The following is a 24,957-nucleotide window of genomic DNA, read 5'->3' as shown; positions in this document are numbered from 1 at the left end:
CTTTTGCAGGAGGATAAAGGTAATTGCTTATGACAAACACACTGTGTGACACCTAACTTTTCCCCACTCGTACTTTATGGGCAATCTATACAGTGGAGTTAGCTTAGTCACAATAAGGAAGTGAGCAAGGCAGGCTCACAAGAGCATCTCCTCCCTGGTGGTCTAGTGGCTAGGATTCGGCGCTTTCACCGCCGCGGCCCGGGTTCGATTCCCGGTCAGGGAAGATCCCTCTAAGACGTAGACGTGCGTAATTTGTCCACGCAGCTCAGCTTTTTTTAATCGAAGGTCCTTAAAAAGGCACCCCGACCTATAGACGAAAGCAGAGGAAAGGGGCTGGGTCCCCTGTGTCCCAGGTTGCTTTGCTCCCATTGCCCTCAGCCACCTTCATGCGCACGCAGTCCCCCACCCAGTCAGGTGCTCTATGTGGGCGTAAAGTGCAGTACCAGCTCATCGGAAAGGTAAATTGCTGGAAAACCCGGCTGCGATGTATACATCTACTTTGGAGCACTCTTCTCCCTTGCACTCTTGAATCGGTCATTCGCAATGTATTCTTCCAGCAAGCTGAATAACGAGGTAGGTGTGAGAAGGTGTACCAGCTGTCTTTGAGCTATCAGCGGCCACTAGGTGTCCCTCTTGTGATTTCCCGGGGATCCCGATTGTACAGGAATTCGTCGGTTCAGTAGCACGGGGGAGGGGATGGCCTGTGCTTGGAAGTGACAAACAGTCTGGTGGAATCATGAGTGTTTTTTCAAGTTCTGATTCATATTCGCTGTAGAATAAAATATGCTTTCAGCCCCCATGAGCTTTGTCACTAGGAGAGCAGTGTAGGAACTTTTGCTGTATGGCTGTGGGTTCCCTGGTGGTCTAGTGGTTAGGATTCGGCGCTCTCACCGCCGCGGCCCGGGTTCGATTCCCGGTCAGGGAACAGTCCTTCTTCTGCCCTTGAATGCTTTTCCTTCCCGCAGGTCAGGGCTTCTCAAAATGAATTTGCTTTTCTGACAAACAGTTTGCCTAGCATCCCGCAATCTGGCTCCTAATCTGATTTTCGCAAGGTTCCCTTTGAGTTGCTTTCCTCGGCGGGAGGAAAATCTCTTGTGCAAGGCTCTTGAGGAAGTGAGATTCTGTATTCCGAGGTGCGCTTCTTTTCGTAGGATTCTGACCACATGGTGTGCGGCAGGAAGTCATCTTTGACAGGGCCGCAGGCTTTGTCTCCAAATGGCATCCCGGACCCACTGCAACCCAGCTTTTTGCTGAAACGGAAGTCTGGTTCAGGGTAAGAAAAAGCTGAGCTGCACGTACCGAAAGCAACAGAGCCCAGCGGCGGAGAGGGTGTGGCCAGGGCTGTCTGATTTGCATAGTGGCCAGTGGCATCTTGGGAATGTACAGGCTTTGGAGCCTAACGGGTGCTGCAGGGGTCTGCCTGGCCGGAGAAATGCCTGTCTGGCGCTCCCCTCAGGACACACGTGTCTTCCGTTCGAGCATGGAGGGTGAGGGACATGGGTCACCCTCATATACAGGGGTGTGGGCATGGGCAGGATGGGGTGTGGGGGACCCGTCAGGGCATTGCCCGTTTGGAAGCCCATTCGGAAGGCAAGAGGAGGCGGAGGCGGGAATCTCTGCTCAATTTTTTCCCGAGGCCTGGGGACAAGCCTTTGCACATTTGATCCAGCCGGGCCTGCATCAGCAGATCCTGCTCCGATGGCAAGGGAGAGCCTGCAGGTGTAAATCAAAGAAAGGGGAGAAATCCGCAAGAGGCGGGTTAACAAATTCCAGTGGCAGGCCCATGTTCCCCAGGAAGCAAGTACTTCCTCCTGCTCCCTTCAGTGGGAAAAGACATAGGAGGTGTATTTCTCTAAGCAGGGGCTCTGCGTAGGTGGCACTGCATTGCTTTGGGAAGCATCCATGCTAAGTGCAGAGTAGCAGCAGACCCCACAGCTGAGACGTGAATTGGGACTGTTAAGGAAGGGCACTGGGAGGGTGAGGAGGGCAGAGGAAAATGCTTTAAAAAAGCATCTGCAAGTTCCTACACACCCGCTGAAAACCCATACCAGGGATGGGGCTCGAACCCATGCGGACAACTGTCCATTGGATCTTAAGTCCAACGCCTTAACCACTCGGCCACCCTGGTGAGACCCTAGGCCCTGCCTTACTCAGCTCCCTTTTCATGCTGGCTGCTCCAGCGCAGGCTGTCCAGCAAGAGGTGATTGCAGAGTAAAAAGGCTTTTGCAGGAGGATAAAGGTAATTGCTTATGACAAACACACTGTGTGACACCTAACTTTTCCCCACTCGTACTTTATGGGCAATCTATACAGTGGAGTTAGCTTAGTCACAATAAGGAAGTGAGCAAGGCAGGCTCACAAGAGCATCTCCTCCCTGGTGGTCTAGTGGCTAGGATTCGGCGCTTTCACCGCCGCGGCCCGGGTTCGATTCCCGGTCAGGGAAGATCCCTCTAAGACGTAGACGTGCGTAATTTGTCCACGCAGCTCAGCTTTTTTTAATCGAAGGTCCTTAAAAAGGCACCCCGACCTATAGACGAAAGCAGAGGAAAGGGGCTGGGTCCCCTGTGTCCCAGGTTGCTTTGCTCCCATTGCCCTCAGCCACCTTCATGCGCACGCAGTCCCCCACCCAGTCAGGTGCTCTATGTGGGCGTAAAGTGCAGTACCAGCTCATCAGAAAGGTAAATTGCTGGAAAACCCGGCTGCGATGTATACATCTACTTTGGAGCACTCTTCTCCCTTGCACTCTTGAATCGGTCATTCGCAATGTATTCTTCCAGCAAGCTGAATAACGAGGTAGGTGTGAGAAGGTGTACCAGCTGTCTTTGAGCTATCAGCGGCCACTAGGTGTCCCTCTTGTGATTTCCCGGGGATCCCGATTGTACAGGAATTCGTCGGTTCAGTAGCACGGGGGAGGGGATGGCCTGTGCTTGGAAGTGACAAACAGTCTGGTGGAATCATGAGTGTTTTTTCAAGTTCTGATTCATATTCGCTGTAGAATAAAATATGCTTTCAGCCCCCATGAGCTTTGTCACTAGGAGAGCAGTGTAGGAACTTTTGCTGTATGGCTGTGGGTTCCCTGGTGGTCTAGTGGTTAGGATTCGGCGCTCTCACCGCCGCGGCCCGGGTTCGATTCCCGGTCAGGGAACAGTCCTTCTTCTGCCCTTGAATGCTTTTCCTTCCCGCAGGTCAGGGCTTCTCAAAATGAATTTGCTTTTCTGACAAACAGTTTGTCTAGCATCCCGCAATCTGGCTCCTAATTTGATTTTCGCAAGGTTCCCTTTGAGTTGCTTTCCTCGGCGGGAGGAAAATCTCTTGTGCAAGGCTCTTGAGGAAGTTAGATTCTGTATTCCGAGGTGCGCTTCTTTTCGTAAGCTTCTGACCACATGGTGTGCGGCAGGAAGTCATCTTTGACAGGGCCGCAGGCTTTGTCTCCAAATGGCATCCCGGACCCACTGCAACCCACCTTTTTGCTGAAACGGAAGTCTGGTTCAGGGTAAGAAAAAGCTGAGCTGCACGTACCGAAAGCAGCAGAGCCCAGCGGTGGAGAGGGTGTGGCCAGGGCTGTCTGATTTGCATAGTGACCAGTGGCATCTTGGGAATGTACAGGCTTTGGAGCTTAACGGGTGCTGCAGGGGTCTGCCTGGCCGGAGAAATGCCTGTCTGGCGCTCCCCTCAGGACACACGTGTCTTCCGTTCGAGCATGGAGGGTGAGGGACATGGGTCACCCTCATATACAGGGGTGTGGGCATGGGCAGGATGGGGCGTGGGGGACCCGTCAGGGCATTGCCCGTTTGGAAGCCCGTTCGGAAGGCAAGAGGAGGCGGAGGCGGGAATCTCTGCTCAATTTTTTCCCGAGGCCTGGGGACAAGCCTTTGCACATTTGATCCAGCCGGGCCTGCATCAGCAGATCCTGCTCCGATGGCAAGGGAGAGCCTGCAGGTGTAAATCAAAGAAAGGGGAGAAATCCGCAAGAGGCGGGTTAACAAATTCCAGTGGCAGGCCCATGTTCCCCAGGAAGCAAGTACTTCCTCCTGCTCCCTTCAGTGGGAAAAGACATAGGAGGTGTATTTCTCTAAGCAGGGGCTCTGCGTAGGTGGCACTGCATTGCTTTGGGAAGCATCCATGCTAAGTGCAGAGTAGCAGCAGACCCCACAGCTGAGACGTGAATTGGGACTGTTAAGGAAGGGCACTGGGAGGGTGAGGAGGGCAGAGGAAAATGCTTTACAAAAGCATTTGCAAGTTCCTACACACCCGCTGAAAACCCATACCAGGGATGGGGCTCGAACCCATGCGGACAACTGTCCATTGGATCTTAAGTCCAACGCCTTAACAACTCGGCCACCCTGGTGAGACCCTAGGCCCTGCCTTACTCAGCTCCCTTTTCATGCTGGCTGCTCCAGCGCAGGCTGTCCAGCAAGAGGTGATTGCAGAGTAAAAAGGCTTTTGCAGGAGGATAAAGGTAATTGCTTATGACAAACACACTGTGTGACACCTAACTTTTCCCCACTCGTACTTTATGGGCAATCTATACAGTGGAGTTAGCTTAGTCACAATAAGGAAGTGAGCAAGGCAGGCTCACAAGAGCATCTCCTCCCTGGTGGTCTAGTGGCTAGGATTCGGCGCTTTCAGCGCCGCGGCCCGGGTTCGATTCCCGGTCAGGGAAGATCCCTCTAAGACATAGACGTGCGTAATTTGTCCACGCAGCTCAGCTTTTTTTAATCGAAGGTCATTAAAAAGGCACCCCGACCTATAGACGAAAGCAGAGGAAAGGGGCTGGGTCCCCTGTGTCCCAGGTTGCTTTGCTCCCATTGCCCTCAGCCACCTTCATGCGCACGCAGTCCCCCACCCAGTCAGGTGCTCTATGTGGGCGTAAAGTGCAGTACCAGCTCATCAGAAAGGTAAATTGCTGGAAAACCCGGCTGCGATGTATACATCTACTTTGGAGCACTCTTCTCCCTTGCACTCTTAAATCGGTCATTCGCAATGTATTCTTCCAGCAAGCTGAATAACGAGGTAGGTGTGAGAAGGTGTACCAGCTGTCTTTGAGCTATCAGCGGCCACTAGGTGTCCCTCTTGTGATTTCCCGGGGATCCCGATTGTACAGGAATTCGTCGGTTCAGTAGCACGGGGGAGGGGATGGCCTGTGCTTGGAAGTGACAAACAGTCTGGTGGAATCATGAGTGTTTTTTCAAGTTCTGATTCATATTCGCTGTAGAATAAAATATGCTTTCAGCCCCCATGAGCTTTGTCACTAGGAGAGCAGTGTAGGAACTTTTGCTGTATGGCTGTGGGTTCCCTGGTGGTCTAGTGGTTAGGATTTGGCGCTCTCACCGCCGCGGCCCGGGTTCGATTCCCGGTCAGGGAACAGTCCTTCTTCTGCCCTTGAATGCTTTTCCTTCCCGCAGGTCAGGGCTTCTCAAAATGAATTTGCTTTTCTGACAAACAGTTTGTCTAGCATCCCGCAATCTGGCTCCTAATTTGATTTTCGCAAGGTTCCCTTTGAGTTGCTTTCCTCGGCGGGAGGAAAATCTCTTGTGCAAGGCTCTTGAGGAAGTTAGATTCTGTATTCCGAGGTGCGCTTCTTTTCGTAAGCTTCTGACCACATGGTGTGCGGCAGGAAGTCATCTTTGACAGGGCCGCAGGCTTTGTCTCCAAATGGCATCCCGGACCCACTGCAACCCACCTTTTTGCTGAAACGGAAGTCTGGTTCAGGGTAAGAAAAAGCTGAGCTGCACGTACCGAAAGCAGCAGAGCCCAGCGGTGGAGAGGGTGTGGCCAGGGCTGTCTGATTTGCATAGTGACCAGTGGCATCTTGGGAATGTACAGGCTTTGGAGCTTAACGGGTGCTGCAGGGGTCTGCCTGGCCGGAGAAATGCCTGTCTGGCGCTCCCCTCAGGACACACGTGTCTTCCGTTCGAGCATGGAGGGTGAGGGACATGGGTCACCCTCATATACAGGGGTGTGGGCATGGGCAGGATGGGGCGTGGGGGACCCGTCAGGGCATTGCCCGTTTGGAAGCCCGTTCGGAAGGCAAGAGGAGGCGGAGGCGGGAATCTCTGCTCAATTTTTTCCCGAGGCCTGGGGACAAGCCTTTGCACATTTGATCCAGCCGGGCCTGCATCAGCAGATCCTGCTCCGATGGCAAGGGAGAGCCTGCAGGTGTAAATCAAAGAAAGGGGAGAAATCCGCAAGAGGCGGGTTAACAAATTCCAGTGGCAGGCCCATGTTCCCCAGGAAGCAAGTACTTCCTCCTGCTCCCTTCAGTGGGAAAAGACATAGGAGGTGTATTTCTCTAAGCAGGGGCTCTGCGTAGGTGGCACTGCATTGCTTTGGGAAGCATCCATGCTAAGTGCAGAGTAGCAGCAGACCCCACAGCTGAGACGTGAATTGGGACTGTTAAGGAAGGGCACTGGGAGGGTGAGGAGGGCAGAGGAAAATGCTTTAAAAAAGCATCTGCAAGTTCCTACACACCCGCTGAAAACCCATACCAGGGATGGGGCTCGAACCCATGCGGACAACTGTCCATTGGATCTTAAGTCCAACGCCTTAACCACTCGGCCACCCTGGTGAGACCCTAGGCCCTGCCTTACTCAGCTCCCTTTTCATGCTGGCTGCTCCAGCGCAGGCTGTCCAGCAAGAGGTGATTGCAGAGTAAAAAGGCTTTTGCAGGAGGATAAAGGTAATTGCTTATGACAAACACACTGTGTGACACCTAACTTTTCCCCACTCGTACTTTATGGGCAATCTATACAGTGGAGTTAGCTTAGTCACAATAAGGAAGTGAGCAAGGCAGGCTCACAAGAGCATCTCCTCCCTGGTGGTCTAGTGGCTAGGATTCGGCGCTTTCACCGCCGCGGCCCGGGTTCGATTCCCGGTCAGGGAAGATCCCTCTAAGACGTAGACGTGCGTAATTTGTCCACGCAGCTCAGCTTTTTTTAATCGAAGGTCCTTAAAAAGGCACCCCGACCTATAGACGAAAGCAGAGGAAAGGGGCTGGGTCCCCTGTGTCCCAGGTTGCTTTGCTCCCATTGCCCTCAGCCACCTTCATGCGCACGCAGTCCCCCACCCAGTCAGGTGCTCTATGTGGGCGTAAAGTGCAGTACCAGCTCATCGGAAAGGTAAATTGCTGGAAAACCCGGCTGCGATGTATACATCTACTTTGGAGCACTCTTCTCCCTTGCACTCTTGAATCGGTCATTCGCAATGTATTCTTCCAGCAAGCTGAATAACGAGGTAGGTGTGAGAAGGTGTACCAGCTGTCTTTGAGCTATCAGCGGCCACTAGGTGTCCCTCTTGTGATTTCCCGGGGATCCCGATTGTACAGGAATTCGTCGGTTCAGTAGCACGGGGGAGGGGATGGCCTGTGCTTGGAAGTGACAAACAGTCTGGTGGAATCATGAGTGTTTTTTCAAGTTCTGATTCATATTCGCTGTAGAATAAAATATGCTTTCAGCCCCCATGAGCTTTGTCACTAGGAGAGCAGTGTAGGAACTTTTGCTGAATGGCTGTGGGTTCCCTGGTGGTCTAGTGGTTAGGATTCGGCGCTCTCACCGCCGCGGCCCGGGTTCGATTCCCGGTCAGGGAACAGTCCTTCTTCTGCCCTTGAATGCTTTTCCTTCCCGCAGGTCAGGGCTTCTCAAAATGAATTTGCTTTTCTGACAAACAGTTTGCCTAGCATCCCGCAATCTGGCTCCTAATCTGATTTTCGCAAGGTTCCCTTTGAGTTGCTTTCCTCGGCGGGAGGAAAATCTCTTGTGCAAGGCTCTTGAGGAAGTGAGATTCTGTATTCCGAGGTGCGCTTCTTTTCGTAGGATTCTGACCACATGGTGTGCGGCAGGAAGTCATCTTTGACAGGGCCGCAGGCTTTGTCTCCAAATGGCATCCCGGACCCACTGCAACCCAGCTTTTTGCTGAAACGGAAGTCTGGTTCAGGGTAAGAAAAAGCTGAGCTGCACGTACCGAAAGCAACAGAGCCCAGCGGCGGAGAGGGTGTGGCCAGGGCTGTCTGATTTGCATAGTGGCCAGTGGCATCTTGGGAATGTACAGGCTTTGGAGCCTAACGGGTGCTGCAGGGGTCTGCCTGGCCGGAGAAATGCCTGTCTGGCGCTCCCCTCAGGACACACGTGTCTTCCGTTCGAGCATGGAGGGTGAGGGACATGGGTCACCCTCATATACAGGGGTGTGGGCATGGGCAGGATGGGGTGTGGGGGACCCGTCAGGGCATTGCCCGTTTGGAAGCCCGTTCGGAAGGCAAGAGGAGGCGGAGGCGGGAATCTCTGCTCAATTTTTTCCCGAGGCCTGGGGACAAGCCTTTGCACATTTGATCCAGCCGGGCCTGCATCAGCAGATCCTGCTCCGATGGCAAGGGAGAGCCTGCAGGTGTAAATCAAAGAAAGGGGAGAAATCCGCAAGAGGCGGGTTAACAAATTCCAGTGGCAGGCCCATGTTCCCCAGGAAGCAAGTACTTCCTCCTGCTCCCTTCAGTGGGAAAAGACATAGGAGGTGTATTTCTCTAAGCAGGGGCTCTGCGTAGGTGGCACTGCATTGCTTTGGGAAGCATCCATGCTAAGTGCAGAGTAGCAGCAGACCCCACAGCTGAGACGTGAATTGGGACTGTTAAGGAAGGGCACTGGGAGGGTGAGGAGGGCAGAGGAAAATGCTTTAAAAAAGCATCTGCAAGTTCCTACACACCCGCTGAAAACCCATACCAGGGATGGGGCTCGAACCCATGCGGACAACTGTCCATTGGATCTTAAGTCCAACGCCTTAACCACTCGGCCACCCTGGTGAGACCCTAGGCCCTGCCTTACTCAGCTCCCTTTTCATGCTGGCTGCTCCAGCGCAGGCTGTCCAGCAAGAGGTGATTGCAGAGTAAAAAGGCTTTTGCAGGAGGATAAAGGTAATTGCTTATGACAAACACACTGTGTGACACCTAACTTTTCCCCACTCGTACTTTATGGGCAATCTATACAGTGGAGTTAGCTTAGTCACAATAAGGAAGTGAGCAAGGCAGGCTCACAAGAGCATCTCCTCCCTGGTGGTCTAGTGGCTAGGATTCGGCGCTTTCAGCGCCGCGGCCCGGGTTCGATTCCCGGTCAGGGAAGATCCCTCTAAGACATAGACGTGCGTAATTTGTCCACGCAGCTCAGCTTTTTTTAATCGAAGGTCATTAAAAAGGCACCCCGACCTATAGACGAAAGCAGAGGAAAGGGGCTGGGTCCCCTGTGTCCCAGGTTGCTTTGCTCCCATTGCCCTCAGCCACCTTCATGCGCACGCAGTCCCCCACCCAGTCAGGTGCTCTATGTGGGCGTAAAGTGCAGTACCAGCTCATCAGAAAGGTAAATTGCTGGAAAACCCGGCTGCGATGTATACATCTACTTTGGAGCACTCTTCTCCCTTGCACTCTTAAATCGGTCATTCGCAATGTATTCTTCCAGCAAGCTGAATAACGAGGTAGGTGTGAGAAGGTGTACCAGCTGTCTTTGAGCTATCAGCGGCCACTAGGTGTCCCTCTTGTGATTTCCCGGGGATCCCGATTGTACAGGAATTCGTCGGTTCAGTAGCACGGGGGAGGGGATGGCCTGTGCTTGGAAGTGACAAACAGTCTGGTGGAATCATGAGTGTTTTTTCAAGTTCTGATTCATATTCGCTGTAGAATAAAATATGCTTTCAGCCCCCATGAGCTTTGTCACTAGGAGAGCAGTGTAGGAACTTTTGCTGTATGGCTGTGGGTTCCCTGGTGGTCTAGTGGTTAGGATTCGGCGCTCTCACCGCCGCGGCCCGGGTTCGATTCCCGGTCAGGGAACAGTCCTTCTTCTGCCCTTGAATGCTTTTCCTTCCCGCAGGTCAGGGCTTCTCAAAATGAATTTGCTTTTCTGACAAACAGTTTGTCTAGCATCCCGCAATCTGGCTCCTAATTTGATTTTCGCAAGGTTCCCTTTGAGTTGCTTTCCTCGGCGGGAGGAAAATCTCTTGTGCAAGGCTCTTGAGGAAGTTAGATTCTGTATTCCGAGGTGCGCTTCTTTTCGTAAGCTTCTGACCACATGGTGTGCGGCAGGAAGTCATCTTTGACAGGGCCGCAGGCTTTGTCTCCAAATGGCATCCCGGACCCACTGCAACCCACCTTTTTGCTGAAACGGAAGTCTGGTTCAGGGTAAGAAAAAGCTGAGCTGCACGTACCGAAAGCAGCAGAGCCCAGCGGTGGAGAGGGTGTGGCCAGGGCTGTCTGATTTGCATAGTGACCAGTGGCATCTTGGGAATGTACAGGCTTTGGAGCTTAACGGGTGCTGCAGGGGTCTGCCTGGCCGGAGAAATGCCTGTCTGGCGCTCCCCTCAGGACACACGTGTCTTCCGTTCGAGCATGGAGGGTGAGGGACATGGGTCACCCTCATATACAGGGGTGTGGGCATGGGCAGGATGGGGCGTGGGGGACCCGTCAGGGCATTGCCCGTTTGGAAGCCCGTACGGAAGGCAAGAGGAGGCGGAGGCGGGAATCTCTGCTCAATTTTTTCCCGAGGCCTGGGGACAAGCCTTTGCACATTTGATCCAGCCGGGCCTGCATCAGCAGATCCTGCTCCGATGGCAAGGGAGAGCCTGCAGGTGTAAATCAAAGAAAGGGGAGAAATCCGCAAGAGGCGGGTTAACAAATTCCAGTGGCAGGCCCATGTTCCCCAGGAAGCAAGTACTTCCTCCTGCTCCCTTCAGTGGGAAAAGACATAGGAGGTGTATTTCTCTAAGCAGGGGCTCTGCGTAGGTGGCACTGCATTGCTTTGGGAAGCATCCATGCTAAGTGCAGAGTAGCAGCAGACCCCACAGCTGAGACGTGAATTGGGACTGTTAAGGAAGGGCACTGGGAGGGTGAGGAGGGCAGAGGAAAATGCTTTAAAAAAGCATCTGCAAGTTCCTACACACCCGCTGAAAACCCATACCAGGGATGGGGCTCGAACCCATGCGGACAACTGTCCATTGGATCTTAAGTCCAACGCCTTAACCACTCGGCCACCCTGGTGAGACCCTAGGCCCTGCCTTACTCAGCTCCCTTTTCATGCTGGCTGCTCCAGCGCAGGCTGTCCAGCAAGAGGTGATTGCAGAGTAAAAAGGCTTTTGCAGGAGGATAAAGGTAATTGCTTATGACAAACACACTGTGTGACACCTAACTTTTCCCCACTCGTACTTTATGGGCAATCTATACAGTGGAGTTAGCTTAGTCACAATAAGGAAGTGAGCAAGGCAGGCTCACAAGAGCATCTCCTCCCTGGTGGTCTAGTGGCTAGGATTCGGCGCTTTCACCGCCGCGGCCCGGGTTCGATTCCCGGTCAGGGAAGATCCCTCTAAGACGTAGACGTGCGTAATTTGTCCACGCAGCTCAGCTTTTTTTAATCGAAGGTCCTTAAAAAGGCACCCCGACCTATAGACGAAAGCAGAGGAAAGGGGCTGGGTCCCCTGTGTCCCAGGTTGCTTTGCTCCCATTGCCCTCAGCCACCTTCATGCGCACGCAGTCCCCCACCCAGTCAGGTGCTCTATGTGGGCGTAAAGTGCAGTACCAGCTCATCGGAAAGGTAAATTGCTGGAAAACCCGGCTGCGATGTATACATCTACTTTGGAGCACTCTTCTCCCTTGCACTCTTGAATCGGTCATTCGCAATGTATTCTTCCAGCAAGCTGAATAACGAGGTAGGTGTGAGAAGGTGTACCAGCTGTCTTTGAGCTATCAGCGGCCACTAGGTGTCCCTCTTGTGATTTCCCGGGGATCCCGATTGTACAGGAATTCGTCGGTTCAGTAGCACGGGGGAGGGGATGGCCTGTGCTTGGAAGTGACAAACAGTCTGGTGGAATCATGAGTGTTTTTTCAAGTTCTGATTCATATTCGCTGTAGAATAAAATATGCTTTCAGCCCCCATGAGCTTTGTCACTAGGAGAGCAGTGTAGGAACTTTTGCTGAATGGCTGTGGGTTCCCTGGTGGTCTAGTGGTTAGGATTCGGCGCTCTCACCGCCGCGGCCCGGGTTCGATTCCCGGTCAGGGAACAGTCCTTCTTCTGCCCTTGAATGCTTTTCCTTCCCGCAGGTCAGGGCTTCTCAAAATGAATTTGCTTTTCTGACAAACAGTTTGCCTAGCATCCCGCAATCTGGCTCCTAATCTGATTTTCGCAAGGTTCCCTTTGAGTTGCTTTCCTCGGCGGGAGGAAAATCTCTTGTGCAAGGCTCTTGAGGAAGTGAGATTCTGTATTCCGAGGTGCGCTTCTTTTCGTAGGATTCTGACCACATGGTGTGCGGCAGGAAGTCATCTTTGACAGGGCCGCAGGCTTTGTCTCCAAATGGCATCCCGGACCCACTGCAACCCAGCTTTTTGCTGAAACGGAAGTCTGGTTCAGGGTAAGAAAAAGCTGAGCTGCACGTACCGAAAGCAACAGAGCCCAGCGGCGGAGAGGGTGTGGCCAGGGCTGTCTGATTTGCATAGTGGCCAGTGGCATCTTGGGAATGTACAGGCTTTGGAGCCTAACGGGTGCTGCAGGGGTCTGCCTGGCCGGAGAAATGCCTGTCTGGCGCTCCCCTCAGGACACACGTGTCTTCCGTTCGAGCATGGAGGGTGAGGGACATGGGTCACCCTCATATACAGGGGTGTGGGCATGGGCAGGATGGGGTGTGGGGGACCCGTCAGGGCATTGCCCGTTTGGAAGCCCGTTCGGAAGGCAAGAGGAGGCGGAGGCGGGAATCTCTGCTCAATTTTTTCCCGAGGCCTGGGGACAAGCCTTTGCACATTTGATCCAGCCGGGCCTGCATCAGCAGATCCTGCTCCGATGGCAAGGGAGAGCCTGCAGGTGTAAATCAAAGAAAGGGGAGAAATCCGCAAGAGGCGGGTTAACAAATTCCAGTGGCAGGCCCATGTTCCCCAGGAAGCAAGTACTTCCTCCTGCTCCCTTCAGTGGGAAAAGACATAGGAGGTGTATTTCTCTAAGCAGGGGCTCTGCGTAGGTGGCACTGCATTGCTTTGGGAAGCATCCATGCTAAGTGCAGAGTAGCAGCAGACCCCACAGCTGAGACGTGAATTGGGACTGTTAAGGAAGGGCACTGGGAGGGTGAGGAGGGCAGAGGAAAATGCTTTAAAAAAGCATCTGCAAGTTCCTACACACCCGCTGAAAACCCATACCAGGGATGGGGCTCGAACCCATGCGGACAACTGTCCATTGGATCTTAAGTCCAACGCCTTAACCACTCGGCCACCCTGGTGAGACCCTAGGCCCTGCCTTACTCAGCTCCCTTTTCATGCTGGCTGCTCCAGCGCAGGCTGTCCAGCAAGAGGTGATTGCAGAGTAAAAAGGCTTTTGCAGGAGGATAAAGGTAATTGCTTATGACAAACACACTGTGTGACACCTAACTTTTCCCCACTCGTACTTTATGGGCAATCTATACAGTGGAGTTAGCTTAGTCACAATAAGGAAGTGAGCAAGGCAGGCTCACAAGAGCATCTCCTCCCTGGTGGTCTAGTGGCTAGGATTCGGCGCTTTCACCGCCGCGGCCCGGGTTCGATTCCCGGTCAGGGAAGATCCCTCTAAGACGTAGACGTGCGTAATTTGTCCACGCAGCTCAGCTTTTTTTAATCGAAGGTCCTTAAAAAGGCACCCCGACCTATAGACGAAAGCAGAGGAAAGGGGCTGGGTCCCCTGTGTCCCAGGTTGCTTTGCTCCCATTGCCCTCAGCCACCTTCATGCGCACGCAGTCCCCCACCCAGTCAGGTGCTCTATGTGGGCGTAAAGTGCAGTACCAGCTCATCAGAAAGGTAAATTGCTGGAAAACCCGGCTGCGATGTATACATCTACTTTGGAGCACTCTTCTCCCTTGCACTCTTGAATCGGTCATTCGCAATGTATTCTTCCAGCAAGCTGAATAACGAGGTAGGTGTGAGAAGGTGTACCAGCTGTCTTTGAGCTATCAGCGGCCACTAGGTGTCCCTCTTGTGATTTCCCGGGGATCCCGATTGTACAGGAATTCGTCGGTTCAGTAGCACGGGGGAGGGGATGGCCTGTGCTTGGAAGTGACAAACAGTCTGGTGGAATCATGAGTGTTTTTTCAAGTTCTGATTCATATTCGCTGTAGAATAAAATATGCTTTCAGCCCCCATGAGCTTTGTCACTAGGAGAGCAGTGTAGGAACTTTTGCTGTATGGCTGTGGGTTCCCTGGTGGTCTAGTGGTTAGGATTTGGCGCTCTCACCGCCGCGGCCCGGGTTCGATTCCCGGTCAGGGAACAGTCCTTCTTCTGCCCTTGAATGCTTTTCCTTCCCGCAGGTCAGGGCTTCTCAAAATGAATTTGCTTTTCTGACAAACAGTTTGCCTAGCATCCCGCAATCTGGCTCCTAATCTGATTTTCGCAAGGTTCCCTTTGAGTTGCTTTCCTCGGCGGGAGGAAAATCTCTTGTGCAAGGCTCTTGAGGAAGTGAGATTCTGTATTCCGAGGTGCGCTTCTTTTCGTAGGATTCTGACCACATGGTGTGCGGCAGGAAGTCATCTTTGACAGGGCCGCAGGCTTTGTCTCCAAATGGCATCCCGGACCCACTGCAACCCAGCTTTTTGCTGAAACGGAAGTCTGGTTCAGGGTAAGAAAAAGCTGAGCTGCACGTACCGAAAGCAACAGAGCCCAGCGGCGGAGAGGGTGTGGCCAGGGCTGTCTGATTTGCATAGTGGCCAGTGGCATCTTGGGAATGTACAGGCTTTGGAGCCTAACGGGTGCTGTAGGGGTCTGCCTGGCCGGAGAAATGCCTGTCTGGCGCTCCCCTCAGGACACACGTGTCTTCCGTTCGAGCATGGAGGGTGAGGGACATGGGTCACCCTCATATACAGGGGTGTGGGCATGGGCAGGATGGGGTGTGGGGGACCCGTCAGGGCATTGCCCGTTTGGAAGCCCGTTCGGAAGGCAAGAGGAGGCGGAGGCGGGAATCTCTGCTCAATTTTTTCCCGAGGCCTGGGGACAAGCCTTTGCACATTTGATCCTGCCGGGCCTGCATCAGCAGATCCTGCTCCGATGGCAAGGGAGAGCCTGCAGGTGTAAATCAAAGAAAGGGGAGAAATCCGCAAGAGGCGGGTTAACAAATTCCAGTGGCAGGCCCATGTTCCCCAGGAAGCAAGTACTTCCTCCTGCTCCCTTCAGTGGGAAAAGACATAGGAGGTGTATTTCTCTAAGCAGGGGCTCTGCGTAGGTGGCACTGCATTGCTTTGGGAAGCATCCATGCTAAGTGCAGAGTAGCAGCAGACCCCACAGCTGAGACGTGAATTGGGACTGTTAAGGAAGGGCACTGGGAGGGTGAGGAGGGCAGAGGAAAATGCTTTACAAAAGCATCTGCAAGTTCCTACACACCCGCTGAAAACCCATACCAGGGATGGGGCTCGAACCCATGCGGACAACTGTCCATTGGATCTTAAGTCCAACGCCTTAACCACTCGGCCACCCTGGTGAGACCCTAGGCTCTGCCTTACTCAGCTTCCTTTTCATGCTGGCTGCTCCAGCGCAGGCTGTCCAGCAAGAGGTGATTGCAGAGTAAAAAGGCTTTTGCAGGAGGATAAAGGTAATTGCTTATGACAAACACACTGTGTGACACCTAACTTTTCCCCACTCGTACTTCATGGGCAATCTATACAGTGGAGTTAGCTTAGTCACAATAAGGAAGTGAGCAAGGCAGGCTCACAAGAGCATCTCCTCCCTGGTGGTCTAGTGGCTAGGATTCGGCGCTTTCACCGCCGCGGCCCGGGTTCGATTCCCGGTCAGGGAAGATCCCTCTAAGACGTAGACGTGCGTAATTTGTCCACGCAGCTCAGCTTTTTTTAATCGAAGGTCCTTAAAAAGGCACCCCGACCTATAGACGAAAGCAGAGGAAAGGGGCTGGGTCCCCTGTGTCCCAGGTTGCTTTGCTCCCATTGCCCTCAGCCACCTTCATGCGCACGCAGTCCCCCACCCAGTCAGGTGCTCTATGTGGGCGTAAAGTGCAGTACCAGCTCATCAGAAAGGTAAATTGCTGGAAAACCCGGCTGCGATGTATACATCTACTTTGGAGCACTCTTCTCCCTTGCACTCTTGAATCGGTCATTCGCAATGTATTCTTCCAGCAAGCTGAATAACGAGGTAGGTGTGAGAAGGTGTACCAGCTGTCTTTGAGCTATCAGCGGCCACTAGGTGTCCCTCTTGTGATTTCCCGGGGATCCCGATTGTACAGGAATTCGTCGGTTCAGTAGCACGGGGGAGGGGATGGCCTGTGCTTGGAAGTGACAAACAGTCTGGTGGAATCATGAGTGTTTTTTCAAGTTCTGATTCATATTCGCTGTAGAATAAAATATGCTTTCAGCCCCCATGAGCTTTGTCACTAGGAGAGCAGTGTAGGAACTTTTGCTGTATGGCTGTGGGTTCCCTGGTGGTCTAGTGGTTAGGATTCGGCGCTCTCACCGCCGCGGCCCGGGTTCGATTCCCGGTCAGGGAACAGTCCTTCTTCTGCCCTTGAATGCTTTTCCTTCCCGCAGGTCAGGGCTTCTCAAAATGAATTTGCTTTTCTGACAAACAGTTTGCCTAGCATCCCGCAATCTGGCTCCTAATCTGATTTTCGCAAGGTTCCCTTTGAGTTGCTTTCCTCGGCGGGAGGAAAATCTCTTGTGCAAGGCTCTTGAGGAAGTGAGATTCTGTATTCCGAGGTGCGCTTCTTTTCGTAGGATTCTGACCACATGGTGTGCGGCAGGAAGTCATCTTTGACAGGGCCGCAGGCTTTGTCTCCAAATGGCATCCCGGACCCACTGCAACCCAGCTTTTTGCTGAAACGGAAGTCTGGTTCAGGGTAAGAAAAAGCTGAGCTGCACGTACCGAAAGCAGCAGAGCCCAGCGGCGGAGAGGGTGTGGCCAGGGCTGTCTGATTTGCATAGTGGCCAGTGGCATCTTGGGAATGTACAGGCTTTGGAGCCTAACGGGTGCTGCAGGGGTCTGCCTGGCCGGAGAAATGCCTGTCTGGCGCTCCCCTCAGGACACACGTGTCTTCCGTTCGAGCATGGAGGGTGAGGGACATGGGTCACCCTCATATACAGGGGTGTGGGCATGGGCAGGATGGGGCGTGGGGGACCCGTCAGGGCATTGCCCGTTTGGAAGCCCGTTCGGAAGGCAAGAGGAGGCGGAGGCGGGAATCTCTGCTCAATTTTTTCCCGAGGCCTGGGGACAAGCCTTTGCACATTTGATCCAGCCGGGCCTGCATCAGCAGATCCTGCTCCGATGGCAAGGGAGAGCCTGCAGGTGTAAATCAAAGAAAGGGGAGGAATCCGCAAGAGGCGGGTTAACAAATTCCAGTGGCAGGCCCATGTTCCCCAGGAAGCAAGTACTTCCTCCTGCTCCCTTCAGTGGGAAAAGACATAGGAGGTGTATTTCTCTAAGCAGGGGCTCTGCGTAGGTGGCACTGCATTGCTTTGGGAAGCATCCATGCTAAGTGCAGAGTAGCAGCAGACCCCACAGCTGAGACGTGAATTGGGACTGTTAAGGAAGGGCACTGGGAGGGTGAGGAGGGCAGAGGAAAATGCTTTAAAAAAGCATCTGCAAGTTCCTACACACCCGCTGAAAACCCATACCAGGGATGGGGCTCGAACCCATGCGGACAACTGTCCATTGGATCTTAAGTCCAACGCCTTAACCACTCGGCCACCCTGGTGAGACCCTAGGCCCTGCCTTACTCAGCTCCCTTTTCATGCTGGCTGCTCCAGCGCAGGCTGTCCAGCAAGAGGTGATTGCAGAGTAAAAAGGCTTTTGCAGGAGGATAAAGGTAATTGCTTATGACAAACACACTGTGTGACACCTAACTTTTCCCCACTCGTACTTTATGGGCAATCTATACAGTGGAGTTAGCTTAGTCACAATAAGGAAGTGAGCAAGGCAGGCTCACAAGAGCATCTCCTCCCTGGTGGTCTAGTGGCTAGGATTCGGCGCTTTCACCGCCGCGGCCCGGGTTCGATTCCCGGTCAGGGAAGATCCCTCTAAGACGTAGACGTGCGTAATTTGTCCACGCAGCTCAGCTTTTTTTAATCGAAGGTCCTTAAAAAGGCACCCCGACCTATAGACGAAAGCAGAGGAAAGGGGCTGGGTCCCCTGTGTCCCAGGTTGCTTTGCTCCCATTGCCCTCAGCCACCTTCATGCGCACGCAGTCCCCCACCCAGTCAGGTGCTCTATGTGGGCGTAAAGTGCAGTACCAGCTCATCGGAAAGGTAAATTGCTGGAAAACCCGGCTGCGATGTATACATCTACTTTGGAGCACTCTTCTCCCTTGCACTCTTGAATCGGTCATTCGCAATGTATTCTTCCAGCAAGCTGAATAACGAGGTAGGTGTGAGAAGGTGTACCAGCTGTCTTTGAGCTATCAGCGGCCACTAGGTGTCCCTCTTGTGATTTCCCGGGGATCCCGATTGTACAGGAATTCGTCGGTTCAGTAGCACGGGGGAGGGGATGGCCTGTGCTTGGAAGTGACAAACAGTCTGGTGGAATCATGAGTGTTTTTTCAAGTTCTGATTCATATTCGCTGTAGAATAAAATATGCTTTCAGCCCCCATGAGCTTTGTCACTAGGAGAGCAGTGTAGGAACTTTTGCTGTATGGCTGTGGGTTCCCTGGTGGTCTAGTGGTTAGGATTCGGCGCTCTCACCGCCGCGGCCCGGGTTCGATTCCCGGTCAGGGAACAGTCCTTCTTCTGCCCTTGAATGCTTTTCCTTCCCGCAGGTCAGGGCTTCTCAAAATGAATTTGCTTTTCTGACAAACAGTTTGCCTAGCATCCCGCAATCTGGCTCCTAATCTGATTTTCGCAAGGTTCCCTTTGAGTTGCTTTCCTCGGCGGGAGGAAAATCTCTTGTGCAAGGCTCTTGAGGAAGTGAGATTCTGTATTCCGAGGTGCGCTTCTTTTCGTAGGATTCTGACCACATGGTGTGCGGCAGGAAGTCATCTTTGACAGGGCCGCAGGCTTTGTCTCCAAATGGCATCCCGGACCCACTGCAACCCAGCTTTTTGCTGAAACGGAAGTCTGGTTCAGGGTAAGAAAAAGCTGAGCTGCACGTACCGAAAGCAACAGAGCCCAGCGGCGGAGAGGGTGTGGCCAGGGCTGTCTGATTTGCATAGTGGCCAGTGGCATCTTGGGAATGTACAGGCTTTGGAGCCTAACGGGTGCTGCAGGGGTCTGCCTGGCCGGAGAAATGCCTGTCTGGCGCTCCCCTCAGGACACACGTGTCTTCCGTTCGAGCATGGAGGGTGAGGGACATGGGTCACCCTCATATACAGGGGTGTGGGCATGGGCAGGATGGGGTGTGGGGGACCCGTCAGGGCATTGCCCGTTTGGAAGCCCATTCGGAAGGCAAGAGGAGGCGGAGGCGGGAATCTCTGCTCAATTTTTTCCCGAGGCCTGGGGACAAGCCTTTGCACATTTGATCCAGCCGGGCCTGCATCAGCAGATCCTGCTCCGATGGCAAGGGAGAGCCTGCAGGTGTAAATCAAAGAAAGGGGAGAAATCCGCAAGAGGCGGGTTAACAAATTCCAGTGGCAGGCCCATGTTCCCCAGGAAGCAAGTACTTCCTCCTGCTCCCTTCAGTGGGAAAAGACATAGGAGGTGTATTTCTCTAAGCAGGGGCTCTGCGTAGGTGGCACTGCATTGCTTTGGGAAGCATCCATGCTAAGTGCAGAGTAGCAGCAGACCCCACAGCTGAGACGTGAATTGGGACTGTTAAGGAAGGGCACTGGGAGGGTGAGGAGGGCAGAGGAAAATGCTTTAAAAAAGCATCTGCAAGTTCCTACACACCCGCTGAAAACCCATACCAGGGATGGGGCTCGAACCCATGCGGACAACTGTCCATTGGATCTTAAGTCCAACGCCTTAACCACTCGGCCACCCTGGTGAGACCCTAGGCCCTGCCTTACTCAGCTCCCTTTTCATGCTGGCTGCTCCAGCGCAGGCTGTCCAGCAAGAGGTGATTGCAGAGTAAAAAGGCTTTTGCAGGAGGATAAAGGTAATTGCTTATGACAAACACACTGTGTGACACCTAACTTTTCCCCACTCGTACTTTATGGGCAATCTATACAGTGGAGTTAGCTTAGTCACAATAAGGAAGTGAGCAAGGCAGGCTCACAAGAGCATCTCCTCCCTGGTGGTCTAGTGGCTAGGATTCGGCGCTTTCACCGCCGCGGCCCGGGTTCGATTCCCGGTCAGGGAAGATCCCTCTAAGACGTAGACGTGCGTAATTTGTCCACGCAGCTCAGCTTTTTTTAATCGAAGGTCCTTAAAAAGGCACCCCGACCTATAGACGAAAGCAGAGGAAAGGGGCTGGGTCCCCTGTGTCCCAGGTTGCTTTGCTCCCATTGCCCTCAGCCACCTTCATGCGCACGCAGTCCCCCACCCAGTCAGGTGCTCTATGTGGGCGTAAAGTGCAGTACCAGCTCATCAGAAAGGTAAATTGCTGGAAAACCCGGCTGCGATGTATACATCTACTTTGGAGCACTCTTCTCCCTTGCACTCTTGAATCGGTCATTCGCAATGTATTCTTCCAGCAAGCTGAATAACGAGGTAGGTGTGAGAAGGTGTACCAGCTGTCTTTGAGCTATCAGCGGCCACTAGGTGTCCCTCTTGTGATTTCCCGGGGATCCCGATTGTACAGGAATTCGTCGGTTCAGTAGCACGGGGGAGGGGATGGCCTGTGCTTGGAAGTGACAAACAGTCTGGTGGAATCATGAGTGTTTTTTCAAGTTCTGATTCATTTTCGCTGTAGAATAAAATATGCTTTCAGCCCCCATGAGCTTTGTCACTAGGAGAGCAGTGTAGGAACTTTTGCTGTATGGCTGTGGGTTCCCTGGTGGTCTAGTGGTTAGGATTCGGCGCTCTCACCGCCGCGGCCCGGGTTCGATTCCCGTTCAGGGAACAGTCCTTCTTCTGCCCTTGAATGCTTTTCCTTCCCGCAGGTCAGGGCTTCTCAAAATGAATTTGCTTTTCTGACAAACAGTTTGCCTAGCATCCCGCAATCTGGCTCCTAATCTGATTTTCGCAAGGTTCCCTTTGAGTTGCTTTCCTCGGCGGGAGGAAAATCTCTTGTGCAAGGCTCTTGAGGAAGTGAGATTCTGTATTCCGAGGTGCGCTTCTTTTCGTAGGATTCTGACCACATGGTGTGCGGCAGGAAGTCATCTTTGACAGGGCCGCAGGCTTTGTCTCCAAATGGCATCCCGGACCCACTGCAACCCAGCTTTTTGCTGAAACGGAAGTCTGGTTCAGGGTAAGAAAAAGCTGAGCTGCACGTACCGAAAGCAACAGAGCCCAGCGGCGGAGAGGGTGTGGCCAGGGCTGTCTGATTTGCATAGTGGCCAGTGGCATCTTGGGAATGTACAGGCTTTGGAGCCTAACGGGTGCTGCAGGGGTCTGCCTGGCCGGAGAAATGCCTGTCTGGCGCTCCCCTCAGGACACACGTGTCTTCCGTTCGAGCATGGAGGGTGAGGGACATGGGTCACCCTCATATACAGGGGTGTGGGCATGGGCAGGATGGGGTGTGGGGGACCCGTCAGGGCATTGCCCGTTTGGAAGCCCGTTCGGAAGGCAAGAGGAGGCGGAGGCGGGAATCTCTGCTCAATTTTTTCCCGAGGCCTGGGGACAAGCCTTTGCACATTTGATCCAGCCGGGCCTGCATCAGCAGATCCTGCTCCGATGGCAAGGGAGAGCCTGCAGGTGTAAATCAAAGAAAGGGGAGAAATCCGCAAGAGGCGGGTTAACAAATTCCAGTGGCAGGCCCATGTTCCCCAGGAAGCAAGTACTTCCTCCTGCTCCCTTCAGTGGGAAAAGACATAGGAGGTGTATTTCTCTAAGCAGGGGCTCTGCGTAGGTGGCACTGCATTGCTTTGGGAAGCATCCATGCTAAGTGCAGAGTAGCAGCAGACCCCACAGCTGAGACGTGAATTGGGACTGTTAAGGAAGGGCACTGGGAGGGTGAGGAGGGCAGAGGAAAATGCTTTAAAAAACCATCTGCAAGTTCCTACACACCCGCTGAAAACCCATACCAGGGATGGGGCTCGAACCCATGCGGACAACTGTCCATTGGATCTTAAGTCCAACGCCTTAACCACTCGGCCACCCTGGTGAGACCCTAGGCCCTGCCTTACTCAGCTCCCTTTTCATGCTGGCTGCTCCAGCGCAGGCTGTCCAGCAAGAGGTGATTGCAGAGTAAAAAGGCTTTTGCAGGAGGATAAAGGTAATTGCTTATGACAAACACACTGTGTGACACCTAACTTTTCCCCACTCGTACTTTATGGGCAATCTATACAGTGGAGTTAGCTTAGTCACAATAAGGAAGTGAGCAAGGCAGGCTCACAAGAGCATCTCCTCCCTGGTGGTCTAGTGGCTAGGATTCGGCGCTTTCACCGCCGCGGCCCGGGTTCGATTCCCGGTCAGGGAAGATCCCTCTAAGACGTAGACGTGCGTAATTTGTCCACGCAGCTCAGCTTTTTTTAATCGAAGGTCCTTAAAAAGGCACCCCGACCTATAGACGAAAGCAGAGGAAAGGGGCTGGGTCCCCTGTGTCCCAGGTTGCTTTGCTCCCATTGCCCTCAGCCACCTTCATGCGCACGCAGTCCCCCACCCAGTCAGGTGCTCTATGTGGGCGTAAAGTGCAGTACCAGCTCATCAGAAAGGTAAATTGCTGGAAAACCCGGCTGCGATGTATACATCTACTTTGGAGCACTCTTCTCCCTTGCACTCTTGAATCGGTCATTCGCAATGTATTCTTCCAGCAAGCTGAATAACGAGGTAGGTGTGAGAAGGTGTACCAGCTGTCTTTGAGCTATCAGCGGCCACTAGGTGTCCCTCTTGTGATTTCCCGGGGATCCCGATTGTACAGGAATTCGTCGGTTCAGTAGCACGGGGGAGGGGATGGCCTGTGCTTGGAAGTGACAAACAGTCTGGTGGAATCATGAGTGTTTTTTCAAGTTCTGATTCATATTCGCTGTAGAATAAAATATGCTTTCAGCCCCCATGAGCTTTGTCACTAGGAGAGCAGTGTAGGAACTTTTGCTGTATGGCTGTGGGTTCCCTGGTGGTCTAGTGGTTAGGATTCGGCGCTCTCACCGCCGCGGCCCGGGTTCGATTCCCGGTCAGGGAACAGTCCTTCTTCTGCCCTTGAATGCTTTTCCTTCCCGCAGGTCAGGGCTTCTCAAAATGAATTTGCTTTTCTGACAAACAGTTTGCCTAGCATCCCGCAATCTGGCTCCTAATCTGATTTTCGCAAGGTTCCCTTTGAGTTGCTTTCCTCGGCGGGAGGAAAATCTCTTGTGCAAGGCTCTTGAGGAAGTGAGATTCTGTATTCCGAGGTGCGCTTCTTTTCGTAGGATTCTGACCACATGGTGTGCGGCAGGAAGTCATCTTTGACAGGGCCGCAGGCTTTGTCTCCAAATGGCATCCCGGACCCACTGCAACCCAGCTTTTTGCTGAAACGGAAGTCTGGTTCAGGGTAAGAAAAAGCTGAGCTGCACGTACCGAAAGCAGCAGAGCCCAGCGGCGGAGAGGGTGTGGCCAGGGCTGTCTGATTTGCATAGTGGCCAGTGGCATCTTGGGATTGTACAGGCTTTGGAGCCTAACGGGTGCTGCAGGGGTCTGCCTGGCCAGAGAAATGCCTGTCTGGCGCTCCCCTCAGGACACACGTGTCTTCCGTTCGAGCATGGAGGGTGAGGGACATGGGTCACCCTCATATACAGGGGTGTGGGCATGGGCAGGATGGGGTGTGGGGGACCCGTCAGGGCATTGCCCGTTTGGAAGCCCGTTCGGAAGGCAAGAGGAGGCGGAGGCGGGAATCTCTGCTCAATTTTTTCCCGAGGCCTGGGGACAAGCCTTTGCACATTTGATCCAGCCGGGCCTGCATCAGCAGATCCTGCTCCGATGGCAAGGGAGAGCCTGCAGGTGTAAATCAAAGAAAGGGGAGAAATCCGCAAGAGGCGGGTTAACAAATTCCAGTGGCAGGCCCATGTTCCCCAGGAAGCAAGTACTTCCTCCTGCTCCCTTCAGTGGGAAAAGACATAGGAGGTGTATTTCTCTAAGCAGGGGCTCTGCGTAGGTGGCACTGCATTGCTTTGGGAAGCATCCATGCTAAGTGCAGAGTAGCAGCAGACCCCACAGCTGAGACGTGAATTGGGACTGTTAAGGAAGGGCACTGGGAGGGTGAGGAGGGCAGAGGAAAATGCTTTACAAAAGCATTTGCAAGTTCCTACACACCCGCTGAAAACCCATACCAGGGATGGGGCTCGAACCCATGCGGACAACTGTCCATTGGATCTTAAGTCCAACGCCTTAACAACTCGGCCACCCTGGTGAGACCCTAGGCCCTGCCTTACTCAGCTCCCTTTTCATGCTGGCTGCTCCAGCGCAGGCTGTCCAGCAAGAGGTGATTGCAGAGTAAAAAGGCTTTTGCAGGAGGATAAAGGTAATTGCTTATGACAAACACACTGTGTGACACCTAACTTTTCCCCACTCGTACTTTATGGGCAATCTATACAGTGGAGTTAGCTTAGTCACAATAAGGAAGTGAGCAAGGCAGGCTCACAAGAGCATCTCCTCCCTGGTGGTCTAGTGGCTAGGATTCGGCGCTTTCAGCGCCGCGGCCCGGGTTCGATTCCCGGTCAGGGAAGATCCCTCTAAGACATAGACGTGCGTAATTTGTCCACGCAGCTCAGCTTTTTTTAATCGAAGGTCATTAAAAAGGCACCCCGACCTATAGACGAAAGCAGAGGAAAGGGGCTGGGTCCCCTGTGTCCCAGGTTGCTTTGCTCCCATTGCCCTCAGCCACCTTCATGCGCACGCAGTCCCCCACCCAGTCAGGTGCTCTATGTGGGCGTAAAGTGCAGTACCAGCTCATCAGAAAGGTAAATTGCTGGAAAACCCGGCTGCGATGTATACATCTACTTTGGAGCACTCTTCTCCCTTGCACTCTTAAATCGGTCA

The 24,957-nt window shown here is 53.3% G+C and overlaps 19 non-coding genes across 19 annotated transcripts; all 19 read left to right on the top strand.

Annotated features, from left to right (window-relative positions):
- Window positions 1-151: 151 nt before the first annotated feature.
- On the top strand, window positions 152-223 carry TRNAE-UUC (transfer RNA glutamic acid (anticodon UUC)). Its single transcript has one exon. It is a non-coding gene; the product is annotated as a tRNA-Glu (tRNA).
- Window positions 224-853: 630 nt separating this feature from the next.
- Window positions 854-925, top strand: TRNAE-CUC (transfer RNA glutamic acid (anticodon CUC)). Its single transcript has one exon. It is a non-coding gene; the product is annotated as a tRNA-Glu (tRNA).
- A 1,446-nt stretch (window positions 926-2,371) lies between these two features.
- Window positions 2,372-2,443, top strand: TRNAE-UUC (transfer RNA glutamic acid (anticodon UUC)). Its single transcript has one exon. It is a non-coding gene; the product is annotated as a tRNA-Glu (tRNA).
- Window positions 2,444-3,073: 630 nt separating this feature from the next.
- Window positions 3,074-3,145, top strand: TRNAE-CUC (transfer RNA glutamic acid (anticodon CUC)). Its single transcript has one exon. It is a non-coding gene; the product is annotated as a tRNA-Glu (tRNA).
- A 2,148-nt stretch (window positions 3,146-5,293) lies between these two features.
- Window positions 5,294-5,365, top strand: TRNAE-CUC (transfer RNA glutamic acid (anticodon CUC)). The gene has a single exon. It is a non-coding gene; the product is annotated as a tRNA-Glu (tRNA).
- A 1,446-nt stretch (window positions 5,366-6,811) lies between these two features.
- On the top strand, window positions 6,812-6,883 carry TRNAE-UUC (transfer RNA glutamic acid (anticodon UUC)). Its single transcript has one exon. It is a non-coding gene; the product is annotated as a tRNA-Glu (tRNA).
- A 630-nt stretch (window positions 6,884-7,513) lies between these two features.
- Window positions 7,514-7,585, top strand: TRNAE-CUC (transfer RNA glutamic acid (anticodon CUC)). The gene has a single exon. It is a non-coding gene; the product is annotated as a tRNA-Glu (tRNA).
- Window positions 7,586-9,733: 2,148 nt separating this feature from the next.
- TRNAE-CUC (transfer RNA glutamic acid (anticodon CUC)) lies at window positions 9,734-9,805 on the top strand. Its single transcript has one exon. It is a non-coding gene; the product is annotated as a tRNA-Glu (tRNA).
- A 1,446-nt stretch (window positions 9,806-11,251) lies between these two features.
- TRNAE-UUC (transfer RNA glutamic acid (anticodon UUC)) lies at window positions 11,252-11,323 on the top strand. Its single transcript has one exon. It is a non-coding gene; the product is annotated as a tRNA-Glu (tRNA).
- Window positions 11,324-11,953: 630 nt separating this feature from the next.
- Window positions 11,954-12,025, top strand: TRNAE-CUC (transfer RNA glutamic acid (anticodon CUC)). Its single transcript has one exon. It is a non-coding gene; the product is annotated as a tRNA-Glu (tRNA).
- Window positions 12,026-13,471: 1,446 nt separating this feature from the next.
- Window positions 13,472-13,543, top strand: TRNAE-UUC (transfer RNA glutamic acid (anticodon UUC)). The gene has a single exon. It is a non-coding gene; the product is annotated as a tRNA-Glu (tRNA).
- A 630-nt stretch (window positions 13,544-14,173) lies between these two features.
- On the top strand, window positions 14,174-14,245 carry TRNAE-CUC (transfer RNA glutamic acid (anticodon CUC)). The gene has a single exon. It is a non-coding gene; the product is annotated as a tRNA-Glu (tRNA).
- A 1,446-nt stretch (window positions 14,246-15,691) lies between these two features.
- TRNAE-UUC (transfer RNA glutamic acid (anticodon UUC)) lies at window positions 15,692-15,763 on the top strand. The gene has a single exon. It is a non-coding gene; the product is annotated as a tRNA-Glu (tRNA).
- A 630-nt stretch (window positions 15,764-16,393) lies between these two features.
- On the top strand, window positions 16,394-16,465 carry TRNAE-CUC (transfer RNA glutamic acid (anticodon CUC)). Its single transcript has one exon. It is a non-coding gene; the product is annotated as a tRNA-Glu (tRNA).
- A 1,446-nt stretch (window positions 16,466-17,911) lies between these two features.
- Window positions 17,912-17,983, top strand: TRNAE-UUC (transfer RNA glutamic acid (anticodon UUC)). Its single transcript has one exon. It is a non-coding gene; the product is annotated as a tRNA-Glu (tRNA).
- A 630-nt stretch (window positions 17,984-18,613) lies between these two features.
- On the top strand, window positions 18,614-18,685 carry TRNAE-CUC (transfer RNA glutamic acid (anticodon CUC)). The gene has a single exon. It is a non-coding gene; the product is annotated as a tRNA-Glu (tRNA).
- Window positions 18,686-20,131: 1,446 nt separating this feature from the next.
- TRNAE-UUC (transfer RNA glutamic acid (anticodon UUC)) lies at window positions 20,132-20,203 on the top strand. The gene has a single exon. It is a non-coding gene; the product is annotated as a tRNA-Glu (tRNA).
- Window positions 20,204-22,351: 2,148 nt separating this feature from the next.
- Window positions 22,352-22,423, top strand: TRNAE-UUC (transfer RNA glutamic acid (anticodon UUC)). Its single transcript has one exon. It is a non-coding gene; the product is annotated as a tRNA-Glu (tRNA).
- A 630-nt stretch (window positions 22,424-23,053) lies between these two features.
- TRNAE-CUC (transfer RNA glutamic acid (anticodon CUC)) lies at window positions 23,054-23,125 on the top strand. Its single transcript has one exon. It is a non-coding gene; the product is annotated as a tRNA-Glu (tRNA).
- Window positions 23,126-24,957: the final 1,832 nt, after the last annotated feature.

The sequence above is a fragment of the Triturus cristatus genome, chromosome 5_2, assembly GCF_964204655.1.
Source record: "Triturus cristatus chromosome 5_2, aTriCri1.1, whole genome shotgun sequence".
Taxonomy (NCBI): Eukaryota; Metazoa; Chordata; class Amphibia; order Caudata; family Salamandridae; genus Triturus; species Triturus cristatus.
The sequence above is the reverse complement of the archived record's forward strand: the minus strand, read 5'-3'. Positions and strand labels throughout refer to the sequence as shown.